Here is a 20,149-nt window from a genome sequence, read left to right as displayed (position 1 = left end):
ATATAGACCCATGGAACAGAATAGAGAACCCAGATATGGACCCTCAACTCTATGGTCAAATAATCTTTGACAAAGCAGGAAAAAATATGCAATGGAAAAAAGACAGTCTCTTCAATAAATGGTGCTGGGAAAATTGGACAGCCACATGCAGAAGAATGAAACTCGACCATTCTCTAACACCATTCACAAGGATAAATTCAAAATGGATGAAAGACCTCAATGTGAGACAGGAATCCATCAAAATCCTAGAGGAGAACATAGGCAGTAACCTCTTTGACATCGCCCACAGCAACTTCTTTCAAGATACATCTCCAAAAGCTAGTGAAACAAAAGCAAAAATGAACTTTTGGGACTTCATCAAGATAAAAAGCTTCTGTACAGCAAAGGAAACAGTCAACAAAACAAAGAGGCAACCCACAGAATGGGAGAAGATATTTGCAAATGACCAATCCAAGATCTATAAAGAACTTCTCAAACTCAACACCCAAAAAACAAATAATCAAGTCAAAAAGTGGGCAGAAGATATGAAAAGACACTTCTCTGAAGAAGACATATAAATGGCTAACAGACACATGAAAAAATGTTCATCATCATTAGCCATCAGGGAAGTCCAAATCCAAACCACATTGAGATACCACCTTACACCAGTTAGAATCGCAAAAATGGGGCGCCTGGGTGGCTCAGTTGGTTAAGCGACTGCCTTCGGCTCAGGTCATGATCCTGGAGTCCCTGGATCGAGTCCCGCATCGGGCTCCCTGCTCGGCAGGGAGCCTGCTTCTCCCTATGACCCTCACCCCTCTCATGTGCTCTCTCTCTCTCTCTCATTCTCTCTGTCTCAAATAAATAAATAAAATCTTTAATAAAAAAAAAAAAAAAAAAAAAAAAAAAAGAATCGCAAAAATGGACAGGGAAAGAAACAACAAATGTTGGAGAGGTTGTGGAGAAAGGGGAACCCTCTTACACTGTTGGTGGGAATGCAAATTGGTACAGCCACTTTGGAAAACAGTGTGGAGATGCCTCAAAAATTTTAAAATAGAGCTACCCTCTGACCCAGCAATTGCACTCCTGGGTATTTACCCCAAAGACACAGATGTAGTGAAAAGAAGGGCCCTATGCACCCCAGTGTTCATAGCAGCGATGTCTGCAATAGCCAAACTGTGGAAAGAGCCGAGATGCCCTTCAACAGATGAATGGATAAAGAAGATGTGGTCCATATATACAATGGAATATTACTCAGCCATCAGAAAGGATGAATACCCAACTTTTACATCAACATGGATGGGACTGGAGGAGATTATGCTAAGTGAAATAAGTCAAGCAGAGAAAGTCAATTATCATATGGTTTCACTTATTTGTGGAACATAAGGAATAACATGGAGGACATTAGGAGAAGGAAGGGAAAAATGGGGGAGGGGAATTGGAGGGAGAGATGAACCATGAGAGACTATGGACTCTGAGAAACAAACAGGGTTTTAGAGGCGAGGGGGGAGGGGGGATTGGTTAGCCCAGTGATGGGTATTAAGGAGGGCACGTACTGCATGGAGCACTGGGTGTTATACGAAAACAATGGATCGTGGATCACCACATCAAAAACCAATAATGTATTGTATGGTGACTAATATAACATAATAAAATTTAAAAAAAAAGATTTTGGACAATTTAATAATCTAGTAGAGCTTCATTTTCCCATCCCCCACCTAGTGTTAACTTCCTGATGTTGAGGCTGTCTTCATTCTCTCTCCCTTGTATTTCCTACTCACTCCCACCTTATTGAGTATATGCTGCTAGTCTTCCCACCACCTTTCCGCCAATTCAAATTCTACTTATTCTCTTTCCTCTTCTCCATGGATATCTCCCAGAATGTGAGCCCAAAGTGGCTCCTGCCTACTCTCATCTTCCATAGCACTCCCTTGACTTCCAACATGGTATTCCATCTTCCATTTCATTAATCCTCTTTCCTGTTTCATTAGTGAACATTCTCTTTAATCTATCAGGATAAGATAGGCTTTACTGTGGTAATAAATAATGCCTGAAATCTCATTAGCTTACCATATGTGGGGTTGGGCTCTACCCCAGAGATATCCTCCATATGGTGACTCAGGGATCCAGCTGCTTTCTTCCTGTAATTCCGCCAGCTCAACACATGACCAGCAGCATTGCTACCAGAGGGAAAGACCTAACAGGAGGGCAATCTTGGGTGTTTTAAAAGCCAGGCTTGGTTGTGGCTTATTTATTTCCACTTTGGTCTGTTTGATCAAAACCCAGTCATTTAATCCCAACTCAACTGCAGAGGAGATAAGGAAATACAATCTTCCTGAATGCCCAAGGATAGGAAAAGGAAACAGGATTGGTGAAAACATAGCATTATCTCTGTCACACTCCTTAATAAAGTTGCAAATCAAATTGTTAAATATATATTTAAGGCCCACAGTCTTTGCTATGTATGTCGGGCAACATAAGCAAAATAAATTATTTCTCTCAAAGAGCCTACCATCAGTAGCAAGGATAAGATACAGCCACAAAATATAAAATAATAAGGGGTGCCTGGGTGGCTCAGTCCATTAAGCATCCAACTCTTGATTTTGGCTCAGGTCATGATTTCAGGGTCATGGGATCGAGCCCGGTATGGGTTGAGTCTGCTTGTCCCTCTCCCTCTGCTCCTATCCCCACTCACGCTCTCTCTCTCTCTCTCAAATATATAAATATATAAAATATTTTTAAAATATGAAATAATAAAATGAGTCACAGTTTGACCAACAACAAACAAGTCTCATAGCACAGTGTATGATTAAAATTCCAAATGGACTGCACAGACAATAATTGCTACAGACATTTAGAAAAGACAGAGATCTCGTTATCTAATGGGGTTGTCAGGTGATAGGGAGGAAGTGAAATAACAGTAAAATTTGATTGAAAATAAGGAGGTGTGGAAGGAGACACTGTAAGTTCCCTGGGGCCGATTTGTGTCTTTTCATTTACCTTGAAGTGGGCATCCAGTAGATTCAAAATAAATATATTTATTGAATTGAATTCTTAGAACAATAGTTCTCAAAATGTGGCCCAGAGATCCCTAGAGTCCCAGAGACCCTTTTGGGGAGGGGCCATGAGATCAAAACTATTTTCACAATAATATTCAGATGTGATTTTCCCTCTTCACTCTCATTCTCTAAGTGTAGAGTAGAATTTTTCAGAGGCAATCAGATGTGATATCTTAACAGATTGAAAATCAGGAGCAGATGTGGCAGCAAGTTAGTTGTCCTCTATGAAGCCAGATATTGAAGGATTGCAAAAAATGGAAAATAATGCCATTCTTCTTACTAAATTTCTTTTGTTGGGGAAATGGAGTTGTTTTCATAAAATATGTTAACATGCATGGGTTTCTTGCTACTCTTAAGTGAATTGATAAATTAGTATTTTAGAATGTTCTCAAGGTTGATTTGTAACACAGTAAACATTGATAGATAAAATGTACCTAAACAAAAGCTCCTTGGGGTGCTCAATAATTTTTAAGAGCAAAAAGGAGTCCTGAGACCAAAAGCTTTGAGAATCTGTGTCTTAGAACATAAAATGGAAATGGAGTCTACATGTTTCTGCTCTTAGAACAAATGTAAAACTTGTTTTTCACATTTCCAAGATTTTTATATATTCAGATGTCTCAAATGCTCCTTGCTACCTAAAACACTCTGCAATCATTATCACCACATATAATTCACAGTTACAAATGAGCATGACCTTGGTGAACAAACACACAAACATCTTTGTTTATATGCAGTCCTATCTTCATTGAACATGGGAAATTTTGCTCAGAAATAAAGGTACAAAAAGGTAATACAGGAATGTAGATAACCAAAAGATATATTTTTAAGGCCTTAATATGTACACATTGCTAAATTTATTCATAAAGATTATTTAACTGTGAAACTTTCTCAGTATATGCTCATACCTTAAGTTAGCCAAAGAGATATAACAATGAGTAGTGTACCCCAAAGTGTGTGAGAAAGAGGATCGATGGTCAAATAACTCTGGGGGCATTGGGTTAAACTGAGCTAGGCAGACCACATTTCTGTGACCTTTTAGAGCCTTTTTGTATGCCCCATCTCTAAATATCTCTAACCATGGAAAACCAACCCCCTTTTTCTTACAAGGCATCTTGCAGGCTTTGTATCCCTCAGAAGTGCAGAGAAATGATGCTCAAATGTGTACGTGTGTACAGGCTGCTACCGATGTTTTAGCAAGGTTGGGCTGCATGTCCTTAGGTCGCCAAGAACAGGATTTGACCAAAACCATGAATCTAAATCCATACTTGTTATTATATGGATTTAGATGACAAATCCCATGCTCTAAAATGTAACCCCAAATAGTCAAAGCCTGCTGGAACATTATTCACTCGTAAAGCCGGTATAAGATGTCCTAGATCCAGCACTATGAAAGGGTCCTACTACATTTCAATTCCTAATATGACATCTGAGAAAATGCTGGAGGATTTCTGTTTAAGGCCACAGGTTGTATTGTCTCTTAAAGCAAAAGACAGGGAGTTGACAGAAGGCACATATTTCAAAGAGTTGAATGGTAATAATTCCCTTTGGGGGTATAAATGGGGGAAGCTGGATAGAAAAGACCTTGTTTAAAGGATAATAAAGTGTAAAGCACTCAGAAGTGTTGAAGGTAAGACCTCAACCCTACAAGCTGATAAGCAGGCCCAGACTCTTATTTATAGTGACATGAGTGACATTTATCTGCCTTTCACTAGAACATCTAATCCACTTGTCAAGGTGTATCTTGAACAGAGACCTGGTTTCTGGCCACAGTTGGCAGGCTTCGCATACAAATGTGACTACCCTGGCTGGAATTCCTGATTGAAAAACACATCAATGGGATACAAAATTATTGGGTAAATATATCAAGTCAATTTCAATTTGCCTGAGAGAGGACACTGTCTGAAAAGGGTCTTGGCATTGTGATAGAAATTATAGCCTGTCCATGAAAGTAGAAGTGGAGATGAATTACCAAGGGGTTCACAAACTCCAGTGTCTCCTTCCTTAGTCCCAAAGTACAAACATAATGAGGCATGGATGTCTCTTTCTTACCCCCAGTTGTTAACATAGTCCAGTTTTAGGAACTGAAAATCTGGATGAATCAAGAACACCTACAAAACCTGCCCAGCTGCTATAGTTAAGGAACTGTTAGAGATCCAGGATACAGTGCTCTCTTAAGGAATTTGTTATAGATGATGAGATGAGGCATGACCACATTTAAAATTAAGTAGTGATAAGCAATTTGAATAGCAGTTCAAGAAAAAGAAGGCCACGGTTATCGCCAAACAAACACACAGAACTTACTAGAAGACTTCATAGGAGGGAAAGAAGAAATAGTTGCTGTGGGTAGCTAGTCCAGCATGTATTTATGGAGGAAGTGGGAATGGAAGCAGGTCTTGATGGAAGAGTGAGATAAACAAGATCTTCAGCAAAATTGACATATTAATTAATTCCAGGCCATAGTGATCCCTTCACACACACACACGCACATGCACACGCATGCACACACACTCTGCTCTTCTATTCTTCATATCCACACTGACAACCATTGTTTTTCAGTATAGGGTCTGTGTTATGGGATTTCACCTCATCTTCATTCTAGGTGACAAGCACTTCAGGAAAGTCTCTTCTGTCTCCTCTTTGCCTTGTGTAGAGCTGTACCCAAATATAGTCTTTCCCCACCAATCAACTTTATTGGGGTGTAATTTACATACATTAAAATGCATCCATTTTACATGTACTGTTCAATGAATTTTGACAAATGTATACACTTGGATAACCACAACTACAACCAGGATATAGAACAATTCCATCACCCCCAAAGTTCCCTTGTGCTTTTGTGCTGTGCCAACTCCCTCCTCACCCCTGGCGTCAGGCAACCTTTGATCTGCTTTTTGTCTCTATAAAGTAGATTTGTTTTTTTCTAGAGTTTCCTATAAAGGAATTCATACCATTTATAGTCTTTTGTCTGGATTTTTTTACTTGGTATAATATTTTTGGAATTCATCCATGCTGTGTGAATCCATCATGTTTTTATTGCTATGTGGTGTCTCATTGTGAGGATTACCCTTTCATCAATTTGGTTACCCATTCATCAATTGATGGATATTTGAGTTGTTTCCAGCTTGTTGGAATAAAGCTCCTATGGACATTCCTGTACAAGGTTTTTTTTTGTTTTGTTTTGTTTTGTTTTGTTTTGTTTTTTGAGGAAGTACATTTTTATTTCTTTGGAGCAAATACCTAGGAATAATGGTTGCATGGTAAGTATATGTTTAACTTTGTAAGAAACTACCAAAATGTTTTCAAAATAGTTGTACCATTTTACCTAAATATATGCTTGATGATTATAGGAATGACCTCCATGAACATTGTTGTCACTGTTGAAAAACTTGGAAGGCTCTCTGATTTCTATAGAATGGAATTCACACTTAGGCTAGCATCCTTGACCCTCTACAATCTCCCCTTATTTCACTTTTTGGACTTTGTCTTCCACTGCTCTGGGATGTGCTTACTTCACTCACGCACCATTGAACTACTTGCTCGCTCACAGGTGAGCCATACATAAGTCACAGTGTAAATGGATTCATAAAGGTCCAACTCCTTTGTTTGCCTCATTGTCCATGTGATCAGTGTCTCATGCTTACCAGTCACAAGGCCAGGGTTAGGGCTCAACAGGGTCAGGATTAGGCACCAACTTACATGTGTGACTCAGTACATTCCTCAGACAGATTTCAAAAATATTATTAATTTTGAAATTATATTTGTCTCTAAACATGCCAAACATGCATCTAGGATTTGAGAAATCCTTTTTTTGAAAAGGAGGGGAGTACAAAGAACATTCTCTCTTCATAGACACAGTTTACAAATATTTAGTGAGCATCTACCATGAGCAAAGCTTTATGGGAGATACAAATCTATAGTGTCTCTGCAGGATGGGTGTGAGTCACCACAGCAGTATGAAAGGGGGGAAATAACAGATGGTTTTTAGAGAGCCTGAAGTATCTAAGTAGGCTGATGTGATTTTTTTTTTTTAAGATTTTTTTTTTATTAATTTATTTGAGAGAGAGAATGAGATAGAGAGAGAGCATGAGACGGGGGAGGGGCAGAGGGAGAAGCAGACTCCCCGCTGAGCAGGGAGCCCGATGCGGGACTCGATCCTGGGACTCCAGGATCATGACCTGAGCCGAAGGCAGCTGCTTAACCAACTGAGCCACCCAGGCGCCCCAGGCTGATGTGATTTTAACTGAAGCACAAACTGGAAAATTGGAATGTACGGTTCATGACAAAGAGGAAAGAAAAAAGAAAAAGAGAGCAATGCAGCCCACCCTGCCTCATTATTCATTCATTGCTTAAGCAGATAAACTTAAAATCATCCATTTGGTGATGTTGAATTTGAATGAAGTCTATTGCTCTTAGAAACATTGTCATGGGCAAGATTTGGCCCCATAATGTCTCCTGGGCTCAGCTTGTAATTTCTCCAAGGTAATGCTAATCACAAAGATGGGGACCAGGATGGAAAGGAGAAGAATCATGTATTTAAAAAAATCACCAATGGCTGATTTTGCTTGTAACACAATGATATCAATTTTTTTCTTTTTTTTATTATATGTTAATCCCCATACATTACATCATTAGTTTTTGATGTAGTGTTCCATGATTCATTGTTTGCATATAACACCCAGTGCTCCATTCAGTACGTGCCCTCTTTAATACCCATCACCAGGCTAACCCATCCCCCCACCCCCTCCCCTCTAGAACCCTCAGTTTGTTTCTCAGAGTCCATAGTCTCTCATGGTTCATCTCCCCCTCCGATTTCCCCCCCTTCATTTCTCCCTTCCTACTATCTTCTTTTTTTTTTTTAACATAATGTATTATTTGTTTCAGAGGTACAGGTCTGTGATTCAACAGTCTTACACAATTCACAGCGCTCACCATAGCACATACCCTCCCCAATGTCTATCACCCAGCCACCCCATCCCTACCACCCCCCACCACTCTAGCAACCCTCAGTTTGTTTCCTGAGATTAAAAATTCCTCATATCAGTGAGATCATATGACACATGCCTTTCTCTGATTGACTTATTTCGCTCAGCATAATACCCTCCAGTTCCATCCATGTCATTGCAAATGGCAAGATTTCATTCCTTTTTATGGCTGCATAATATTCCATTATATATATATATATATATATATATATATATATATATATATACCACAACTTCTTTATCCATTCATCTGTCGATGGACATCTTGGCTCTTTCCACAGTTTGGCTATTGTGGACATTGCTACTATAAACATCAGGGTGCACGTAACCCTTCGGATCCCTATATTTGTATCTTTGGGGTAAATAGTGCAATTGCTGGGTCATAGGGCAGCTCTATTTTCAACTTTTTGAGGAACTTCCATACTGTTTTCCAGAGTGGCTGCAGCTGCACCAGTTTGCATTCCCACCAACAGTGTAGGAGGGCTCCCCTTTCTCCGCATCCCCGCCAACATCCGTCATTTCCTGACTTGTTAATTTTAGCCATTCTGACTGGTGTGAAGTGGTAGCTCATTGAGGTTTTGATTTGGATTTCCCTGATGCTGAGCGATGTTGAACACTTTTTCATGTGTCTGTTGGCCATTTAGATGTCTTCTTTGGAAAAATGTCTGTTCTTGTCTTCTGTCCACTTCTTGATTGAATCATTTATTCTTTCGGTGTTGAGTTTGATTAAGTTCTTTATAGGTTTTGGATACTAGCCCTTTATCTGATATGTCATTTGCAAATATCTTCTCCCATTCTGTCGGTTGTCTTTTGGTTTTGTTGACTGTTTCTTTTGCTGTGCAAAAGCTTTTTATCTTGATGAAGTCCCAATAGTTCATTTTTGCCCTTGCTTCCTTTGCCTTTGGCGATGTTTCTAGGAAGAAGTTGTTGTGGCTGAGGTCGAAGAGGTTGCTGCCTGTGTTCTTCTTTAGGATTTTGATGGACTCCTGTCTCACACTGAGGTCTTTCAACCATTTGGAGTCTATTTTTGTGTGTGGTGTAAGGAAATGGTCCAGTTTCATTCTTCTGCATGTGGCTGTCCAATTTTCCCAACACCATTTGTTGAATGATATCAATTTGAAGGAGAAAATACATTAGTAACTTAGTGTACAAAGTGTGCAAGCACCATTTCTCATTTCTTGTCTCTTTTTTTAAACCTGGTTCACACTGTTCTGTGAATCCTCATATTCTTTTCTGAAATGAATCTTCCACCTGAACTAGTGTGTTTCTTTGTCCTAACAGATGTTACTTAAATAGAATCATTCAAGAAACTTGAATAAGAGCTAAAACATAGAATTGGACTCTTCTGTTATGCAAAAATTAGTCATTATTTGGCTTATGGCTGCACAATGTGTGCTGCTCATACTCCAGATGTAGTACAGCATAATAGGAGAATGCCTTAAATTAATTAGCACTCTCAGGAATGCAACAAAGGTAGGGATCCCAAAGCTTTTCAGTGACTGAATAGCAGTAAACATGTTTCTTCCTTTTTTTTTTAAGATTTTATTTATTTGACAGAGAGAGCACAAGGAGAGGGAAGCAGCAGGCAGAGGGAGAGGGAGAAGCAGGCTCCCCACTGAGTAGGGAGCCCGATGAGGGGCTCGATCCCAGGACCCTGGGATCATGATCTGAGCTGAAGGCAGCCGGTTAACTGACTGAACCACCCAGGCGTCCCAGTAAACATGTTTCTATCTTTCTATCAAGGAATCACTTTCTTGAGAATGGGGTCAGAAATCTCTAGCTTTAACAGAGAGTTCTTTAGCTGATGGTGGGGGAAAAAGAGGATTTTATGACACTAAAGACCAGGAATTTTTTTCGTGCAGCTGATCCCACTACCCAAGGCAAATCAAATGACCTAAAAACTCCAAAAAAAAAAAAGCATTGTCCCTCTGTATAGTACACAGAAATTCTGCCAACATGTGAGCATGAATTTTATCGTCCAATTCATAGTCTCATTTCTAAAATCTCATTCATTTTTGTCCAGTCAGCATTATCAGGCTAGGAATGATCCTTTCTGAAAAGGTGCTGCCCTAGAGAGAGGGGCTGTCCTTCTCCAGAAGAATAAAACACCTGGAGCTTTAACTTTACCTAGTGACCCAAGTCATGGGGCCTGGCTCCTAAACCTACTGCTGTGTGACCCTGAGTAAGCCTCTCCCTTCCTTTGGATCCTACCCTCCTCACCTGTAAAATGAGGTGCTACACCAAGTCACCTCTAAGGATCCTTCTGGCTCTAACTGTTCAAAATTAGATGCTTCTTCCATTGTCTGAATGTCTGTGACAATTGTGATCTGCATTTAATATGTTGATATATATGGCCTTATTACCACTTGTTTTCTGCTGACGGTCTTCCTCTCTTGGAGCCATTCAATACAGTCAATAACATTTGAGAAATCTTGACTGGGCAGCTGATGTGTGCTGGACTCTGTTGTAGGGGCTGAGCGTTGGGCACAAAATGCCTGTTCTCTTAAATTTTACAGTCTTGTTTGGGGTGGGAGAGAGATAGTAAATAAGTGAAAAAGCAATGTGCAATACTGTGTTGGACTGTGATAAGTGCTTTTATTTTACTTTAAAACAGGGCAAAGGGATGGGTGGTAATGGTGGGGTGGAGTCTCTATTCTAGGGTCAAAGAAGATCATTTTTCCATTTTTTAAATTGGGGTATAATTGACACACCATAAGATGAACAGTTCTTTTTTTTTTTTAAAGATTTTATTTATTTATTTGACAGAGACAGAGTGAGAGAAGGAACACAAGCAGGGGGAGTGGGAGAGGGAGAAGCAGGCTTCCCACGGAGCAGGCAGCCCGATGCGGGGCTCGATCCCAGGACCCTGGGACCATGACCTGAGCCGAAGGCAGACGCTTAACGACTGAGCCACCCAGGCGCCCCAAGATGAACAGTTCTTAAATGTTCAGTCCATGGGTTTTGGCAATCGTTCAGACCTGTGGTTGTGTTAAAACATGTCTGAAAATTCTGTGGCCTTTGTGACTTGATTCCAGTGCTTAGAATGTGGTAGAAGAGACACAGTATGATTTCTGAGGCTAGGTTAGAAAAGACAATGCATGACCACCTGACACTCTCTCTCCCTCTCTTTCTCTCTCAACCCATCCACCACTCAAAACAGCCACATGGAGGTCCTGGTCAATATCAACATCAACTGCCAAATAAAAAGTGAATGAGTCTTTGGATAATTCCAGCCCCCAGCCTTCAAGTTCTCCAGCTGATATCCCAGACATCACAGAATACATTGTTCCTACTGTGCCCTGTCCAAATTCCTGTCCCATAGAAACTCTCAGAGTTAATAAATAGTTGGTTTGCATAACTGAGTGTGGGGTCAATTTGTTACACAGCAATAGACAACAGAAACAACATCCACATGAGAATCACCATCCAAAATAAAGTACAGAACATTTTCATCCCCCCCAGAAAATTCCCTTGTGCCCCTCCAGGCAATTCCCCCTCCACCCAGAAGCACCTCCCTCTAACTTTTACTGTCATAGATTAGTTTTGCTTATTCTAGAGAGGGAAGGCCCTCAGGATGAAATGAGTTTTGATTAGACACCCGCAGGAAGTAAGGGAGTGAGTGACCCAGGCAAAGATCCATGGGATGTAGGCAAAGGGAATAGCCAATGGAAAAGCCCCTAGACAGAAACATAACTGGGGATTTTGAGAAACATCAGGGACTAATGTGGCCTGAATGAGCTGAGTAGGAGATGGGAGCTGGGAGAGGGAGCAAGGATCAGATGAGACCGAGTTGACTACCATGATGAAGAATTTCAGTTTTAGTCTGGACAAGAGGAGAAGCTACTAGAGAATTTTTAGAGTAGGAGTTACATGGTCTGACTTATGTTTTCAAAGAAGTCTTGAAGTTATGTGGAGAATTATGGGATGGGAAAAGTGGAAGCAGGGAGAACTGTAGGGGTTAAAAATGACCACAAATTCTTTGCCACTCCTCCCATCCAGAGGTGAAGTTTATTTCTCATTACTTGAATCTGGCCAGTCCTGTGACTGCATTCACTAAAGGAATGCACAGCAGTAATTCTGTCTAACTTCCAAGACTGTGATTTAAGAAATCTCCATTTCCCTTTCAGTGCAGCTCCCTCATAGAACCCATGTTTTGTGGCAGCCTAAGCCATCACATGGAGATTTGAGGGCAGTGTGGAGGCCACTGGCTAATAGCTCCAGCTGAGCTCCCGAATGGGCTGTGATCACAAGCTGCCAGCCACAGGAGTGAGTTCATATTAATCCTAGACATCTTACACCCCAGCTGACACCACATGAAACTGTAGAACTGCCTGATCAACCCACAGAATCATGAGAAATAATAAATAAACTGGTGTTGCCTTAAGCCATTAATTTGGGGATTGTTCATTACACAGCAGTAAATAACTGAAACAACCTGTTAGGAGACTATTAGTCTGGGTGGGAAATAATGATGGCATGGCTGAGGGTAGTAGTAGCAGAGGCCATAAAAAGAGAGATGACAGGATTTGTTATTGTGGAATAAGAGAGAGAGAAAAGACATGGGATATGCCAAGGATTTAAGTCTGAACACTCAGAAGAACGCAGTGGTCATTTACTGAGATGGGAAGAATGCTAGAAGAGCAGGTTTGGGGAGAAGTCAAGAACTCAGATTTGGACATGTTGAGTGTGATATGCTGATTAGACTTCCAAGAGGAGATGTTGAGTAGGAGGTGGATCTGTCAGTCTGAAACCCAGGGCAAGAATCTGGGCTGGAGACATAAATTTGGAAGTCAGCAGTATATAAGTGTTATTTAAAGTCATAAATATGGATGCAATTACTTTGGGTTAGTATTAAAAAGGAAGGGAAGGGTTGTGAGCACTAAGCCTCCAGGAAACTTCAATATTTAGAGGTCAAAAAGATGAGGAAGAATCTCAAAGGAGACTGAGAAGAAGCTGTCAGTGAAATGAGAAAGAAATCAAAGGACTGTATCCTAGAGGCCAAGAGAAGAACCTGTTTCAAGAAGGAAGAACAACTATACCCAATGCAGCTGATGCACTCCTTGAATGCAGCTATGAAGTATTCTATTGTACCAATCCCTTTGTATTTGTTGAAACTTGCTCTGTGGCTGAGTATGCAATTAATGTTTATTAATGTGTCTTCTACAGCAGAGGGGTGCAATATTCTGTACAAGTCAGATAAAGCCTGCTAATTGTGTTCAAATCCTTTATATCTTTCATTATTCTTTTGGTCTGTTTTATCTATCCATTACTGAAAATAGCTGGTTAAAATTACCCACTAGTGGGTGATTTTATATATTTCTCTTTGTAGTTTTGTCAATTTTTTTCCTTTATATATTTTGAGGCTATGTTATTAGGGGCGTTCAGATTTAGATTGTTTAGATTGTTACATCCTTATGAAGTCATTCTTTATTTTGAGAAAAGCTTTGTGTCATAAAAATATAATTTGTATAACATTCATACAGCTATACTAGCTTTCTTTTGATACTTGTCAGATATATAATTTCCCATTCTTTTTCTTTCACTCATTCTGTATTCTTAATTTTTTTATGTGTTTCTTTCAAATGAAAAATGGCCTTTTTTTTTTTTTTGAATCCAGCCATCTCAGTCCAGGCGCCAGACAGTGAAGTAGCCATCCTGGACATCCAGCCCTGGTAAGCATTCAGATGACACCAATTTCAACCATGGGGTTACCACATGCAAGATCTCAGGCAAGCACCACCAAGCCGATCCCAGTCAACCCAAAGAACTGTGAGGAATAATAAAACATTGTTTCAAGCTATTAAGTTTTGGAGTAGTTTGCTACATATCAATAGGTAACTGAAGAGAGAAATTTCTAATATCAGAATAAATAGAATAGTGGAAATTCCAAAAAAAAAAAAAAAAAGGAGCACTAATGATTTGACTATATATAAAATATTAAACTTTTGTATGTTAAATTAAAAAAATATAGAAAGGTAGAGGCATATTTGGCTTCCAGTGTCATGAGAAGCCAAGGGCTCTGGGACCCTTTAGCCCCACGACAGCTAGATACTACACACTCTCTGAGGCACTGCTAAGTTCACAAGAAGTTTGCAAGATCTCCAGGGGTCCCAGGCAGGAGAGAGTGGTGAGTCATGTTGCAGCCAGTGATGGAGTCTAATAGCTATAGCCCATCAGGGACAAATCTAAACTCCAACAAAGTTGGATTTGATAGCATGCTACAATGGGGGAGCCCCTCACGAATAAAGGAAGAGGCAGGGATATTCTAGGATTGGGGAAAAGTGGAGTTTAGGCAAAATCTGAATAGAGCTGTATTTTGATAGGCTCAAAGCAAAGCCAGGTTGTGTATAAAGGAGTTTATATTAGTCTGGATTGAGAAGAGGGCCCAAGATCCTATTTACTTGGAAACTACAAAATTAAAGTAAATGGTACTATTGTACAAGGGTAGACGTGGAGGCTGCCTGTCTTTGTCAAAGTGATCCACAATGCTCATCCTCAGAGCAAGACAGATGCTACGTTCTCACTAATAAGGGTTCAAGCAGCAGAATTTCTTTTTTGGAAAATAACAATTTTAGAGAACAAGTTTTCTCAGCACCTTGTCCTTTTTGTTGATTAGCAAATTGGCTTTTGTAGGTTCTCACCCGGAGTTCTTTAGCAACAGTTTGTTGGAATGGCAGGGAGGAGAGGAGGCTAAGTCTCAGATGATCATTTTTGGTCTAAACCCTCCATGGGGGCTGAAGAGGTAGGTACAGGACATTTCAAGGCAGCACTCTTTGTAGGAAAAAGGAGAAGGGAGAAATGGTTAGATAAAGGTGGTATGTTGATATAAAGGAATACTGTAGCAATGTAAAAAGACCAAGGTAGAGTTATAGGTAGCAATATTTTGTCAACTGTAGCCCTTTTGTAACCAGACACAAGAAATTTAAAATTCCTAAATGTAAGGGCATATTTGTAAATGCACAGCAAAACATCTCTAAAGATACTTACCTATTTATGGTTTGAATAGTATAGAATGAAAACCTATTCATGTGTTATTTGGACAATTAAAAATTTTATAGGGAAACTAGAAGCAAATGAAGCTAAAATTTCTACGGCTTGTTTGGGAAGCTAAGACTACAGTGTTTATTTTCTTCTGTGTTGATATGTCTACATTTAGTAGATTTTTAAATTTTTTATATGGTAAGTAGGACAGTGTTAGAATAACAATCAAAATAAGAAAAGAGGTTACCCAAAATGAAAAATAACAAATAGAACATATTCATTAAAGGGAATGTGAAATTGTACAGCAAGTGCTCCTGAGCATGTTCCAAACTCTTCCCTTCTCAGGGACTGTGTACATGGTGGTGGGGGCAGAGAAGGCATACAGGACCTCTGGAACCATTGTTCTTTTTTAAAATTTATTTATGTATTTTTTAAATTAACATATAATGTATTATTTGTTTCAGGGGTATAGATATGTGATTCATCAGTCTTACACAATTCACAGTGCTCACCATAGCACATACCCTCCCCAATGTCCATCACCCAGCCACCCTATCCCTCCCACCACCCCCTACTCCAGCAACCCTCAGTTTGTTTCCTAAGATTAAGAGTCTCTTATGGTTTGTCTCCCTCTCTGGTTTCATCTTGTTTCATTTTTCCCTCCCTTCTCCTATGATCCACTGTCTTGTTTCTCAAATTCCACATATCAGTGAGATCATATGATAATTGTCTTTCTCTGATTGACTTATTTTGCTTAGCTTAATACCCTCTAGTTCCAACCACGTCATTGCAAATGGCAAGATTTCATTTTTTGATGGCTGCATAATATTCCATTGTGTGTGTGTGTGTGTGTGTGTGTGTGTGTGTGTGTGTATACCACATCCATCTTCTTTATCCATTCATCTGTCCATCATCTAGGCTTTTTCCATAGTTTGGCTATTGTGGACATTGCTGCTATAAACATTGGGGTACACGTGCCCCTTTGGATAACTCCATTTGTATCTTTGGGGTAAATACCCAGTAGTGCAATTGCTGGGTCATAGGGTAGTTCTATTTTTAACTGTTTTCCAGAGTGGCTGCACCAGCTTGCATTCCCACCAACAGTGTAGTAAGGTGGAACTATTGTTCTTTGGAGACCCAGAATTGGCATAGTAGCCTAAGATGGATGGCCAAGAGGTCCTCTAAGAGGTAGGAGCATCTCCATGGGGTCCAGTTGGCTTGATCCAGAGAGAAAACAGTTTCCATGGATAACAACTGTGTAGCCAGGACCAGTCTAACTTGGATGCAAGCTGTTGCCACAGTGAGGACCAATTGCCACCACTACTCTCCCTTCCTTCTCTGCCTGCTTCTACTCCTGCTCAGCTGCTTGGCTGGTAGCAAGCTGGCAGGGTTGGTATGTAAGCCAACTGACCAGCTGCAGCTGCCCAAGTGTGATACACACCATCTCCATTCCCTTTTTGTACCACTGATCTCCTGAGAACAGAAGTAAAGCCAGAGCCTTTCTTCAGATGAAGGCTGCTCACTTTTCTACTAATACTAGTTTAGAGTCCAGGCTTCCCCATTCCCTTCTTTGGCTTCCTCGACCTCTGGATTCTAAGAGTCCTCATCAATGTTAATTGGCCAATGGATTGGACCTTGGCAGTGCCCAGAGGTCAGACCAGGGGGTGTCTCTGGGCAGCGTAAACACAATGTGAGGTCTGAGCACTAACCTTCCATTTGTTAAGACTTCCTTCCTACTCCAGGCCCAAGACCCTCATTGGGACCAAGAGAAAGAAATCCTGAGGGACTAAACAAGAGTGTGCACCCAAAATTAGAAAGATTCAAGACAGAAGGAGTACAAACAATGCCCCGGGGGGAGGCAAAAAAATTGCTTTGCCATCTAAATAAAACCCCTTATAACGTTTATTCCATTTGGGAGTGAGGAGATGATCCCGACAGTGACCTCTGAGCACAAATGAGTTAGTGGTGCCCGGTATCAGAAAACCAGGAAACTATGTCTTTAAAAACTTGTTTCATTTTGAAGGGGGGCGGAGCAAGATGGCGGAGGAGTAGGAGACCTGGATTTCGTCTCCTCTCAGGAATTCAGCTGGATAGGGATCAAACCATTCTGAACACCTACAAACTCAACAGGAGATCGAAGAAAAGAATAGCAACAACTCTCTGAACAGAAAAGCGACCACTTTCTGGAAGGTAGGACGTGCGGAGAAGTGAATCCGAGGCGATATTCGGGAGGATAGACGGCGGGGGAGGGGCCTCCGTCGGCCGCTTCTGGCAAGTGATAGAGCCGCGGAGCACAAAATCGGAACTTTTAGAAGTCTGCTCCGCTGAGGGACGTCACTCTGGTGGCGAAGTGGGGGGTGGAACCCTCGCGGGACAGTGTGGTCTCAGGACCCTCGGGGTCACAGAAAGACCGGGGCTGCCTGAGTGCGGCAGAGCTCCCAGGTATCGGAGCAGGGAAGCCGGCTGCAGAGACGGAGCCCAGGCGCGGGCTCTCAGCTCGGGGTTGTCATAAACCGTGATCAGCGGTACAGTCGGGCCACTGCTCCTCCAGCAGGGACCCAACAAGCGGCAGATCCGGGGAGACTCACCTTCTTCCCCCGGGAGGAGAGGTGCGGGAGCGCACCGCGGGGATCTGCCGGGTTTGGAGACTCCACCCGGGGTCGGGTGCCAGATAGAAAGGCGCGGTCACAGGCCGGGTGAGCGCGGAGTGTGGCCGGAGACCGGGGAGACGGGAGTGACTGACTGCTTTTCTCTGGGGGCTCGCTGAGGAGCGGGACCCCGAGTTCTTGGCTCCGCCGGGGCGGAGACTAGGAGGCCGCCATTTTCACTCTCCGCCTCCAAAGCTGTACAGAAAGCTTGCAGGGAACAAAAGCTCCGGAGAGCAAACCCGAGCAGATTACTTAGCCCGGACCGGCAAGGGCGGGGCAATTTTGCCTCCGGCAAAGACATTTGGGAACCACGGCAACAGGCCCCTCCCCCAGAAGATAAGCGAGAACAGCCAGCCAAGACCAGGTTTACCGATCAATGAGAACGGCAGAACTCCAGCGCTAGGGGAATACTGCACATAGAATTCATGGCTTTTTTACCATGATTCTTTACTCTTTCAAAGTTAATTATTTTTTTTAACTGTCTTTTTTTCTTTTTTCCTTTTTTCTTTTTTTTTTGAATTTTTCTTTTTCCCTTTTTCAACCAACATCTTATCAATCCCTTTTTTAAAAAAAAAACATTTTTATTTTTCATTTTTAAAGTCATATTCTATCCCTTCATAGTAGTTACCCGTATTTTTGGCATATATATATAAGTTGTTCTCTCTTTAAAATCTTGAGATAGTTTCTTCTAACAGATCAAAATATACTCTAAATCTCTAGTGTATGGTTTTTTTCTACTCCCCTGCCTGATCACATTCTCTCCCTTTTTTCTTTCTTCTTTTTTTTTTTAATCCTCTTCTTTCTTTTTTCAAACAACTTATCAAATCCTTTTTTAAAATTTTTTATAATTTCCATCTTTACAGTCATATTCCATCCGTTCATCATATCAACCCTTATTTTTGTACATATATAAGTTTTTCTTTCTTTAAAATTTTGGGAGGGACTTTCTTTTAACAGACCAAAATACACCCAAAATCTAGTGTGTGGCACTGATCTATAATCCAGCCTGATCATATTTGATCACATTCTGTTTTTGTTTTGTTTTGTTCTGCTTTTGTTTGTTTTTATCTTTATCTTTTTCTTTTTTCTTTTTTTCTTTCCTTTTCTTTTTTCTCTCTTTCCCTTTCTTTTCCCACTGCTTCAGGTCTTTTCTGATTTCTTTAGAGTATATTTTCTGGGGACGTTGTTACCCTGCTAGCATTTTGTTCTCTCATTAATCTATTCTCCTCTGCACAAAATGACAAGACGGAAAAAATCACCTCAACAAAAAGAACAAGAGGTAGTACCGACTGCCAGGGACCTACTCAATATGGACATTAGTACGATGTCAGATCTAGAGTTCAGAATCATCACTTTAAAGATACTAGCTGGGCTTGAAAAAAAACATGGAAGTTATTAGAGAAACCCTTTCTGGAGAAGTAAAAGAACTAAAATCTAACCAAGTAGAAATCAAAAAGGCTATCAATGAGGTGCAATCAAATATGGGGGCGCTAACTGCTAGGATAAATGAGGCAGAAGAAAGAATCAGTGAGATAGAAGACCAAATGATGGAAAATAAAGAAGCTGAGAAAAAGAGAGATAAACAACTACTGGATCACGAGGGCAGAATTCGAGAGATAAATGATACCATAAGACGAAACAACATTAGAATAATTGGGATCCCAGAAGAAGAAGAAAGAGAGAGAGGTGCAGAAGGTATAATGGAGCAAATTATAGCAGAGAACTTCCCTAATTTGGGGAAGGAAACAGGCATCAAAATCCAGGAAGCACAGAGAACCCCTCTCAAAATCAATAAAAATAGGTCAACACCCCGACATCTAACAGTAAAACTTACGAGTCTCAGAGACAAAGAGAAAATCCTGAAAGCACCTCGGGACAAGAGGTCTGTAACCTACGATGGTAGAAACATTAGATTGGCAACAGACTTATCCACAGAGACCTGGCAGGCCAGAAAGGACTGGCAGGACATATTCAGAGCACTAAATGAGAAAAATATGCAGCCAAGAATACTATATCCAGCTAGGCTGTCATTGAAAATTGAAGGAGAGATAAAAAGCTTCCAGGACAAACAAAAACTAAAGGAATTTGCAAACACGAAACCAGCCCTACAACAAATATTGAAAGGGGTCCTCTAAGCAAAGAGAGAGCCTAAAAGCAACATAGACCAGAAAGGAACACAAACAATATACAGTAACAGTCACTTTACAGGCAATACAATGGCACTGAATTCCTATCTTTCAATAGTTACCCGGAATGTAAATGGGCTAAATGCCCCAATCAAAAGACACAGGCTATCAGATTGGATTAAAAAACAAGACCCATCGATATGCTGTCTGCAAGAGACTCATTTTAGACCCAAAGACACCCCCAGATTGAAAGTGAGGGGGTGGAAAACCATTTACCATGCTAATGGACACCAAAAGAAAGCTGCGGTGGCAATCCTTATATCAGACAAATTAGATTTTAAACCAAAGACTGTAATAAGAGATGAGGAAGGACA

This window comes from Phoca vitulina, unplaced genomic scaffold, assembly GCF_004348235.1.
Source record: "Phoca vitulina isolate PV1807 unplaced genomic scaffold, GSC_HSeal_1.0 scaffold22, whole genome shotgun sequence".
Classification (NCBI taxonomy): domain Eukaryota; kingdom Metazoa; phylum Chordata; class Mammalia; order Carnivora; family Phocidae; genus Phoca; species Phoca vitulina.
The sequence above is the reverse complement of the archived record's forward strand: the minus strand, read 5'-3'. Positions refer to the sequence as shown.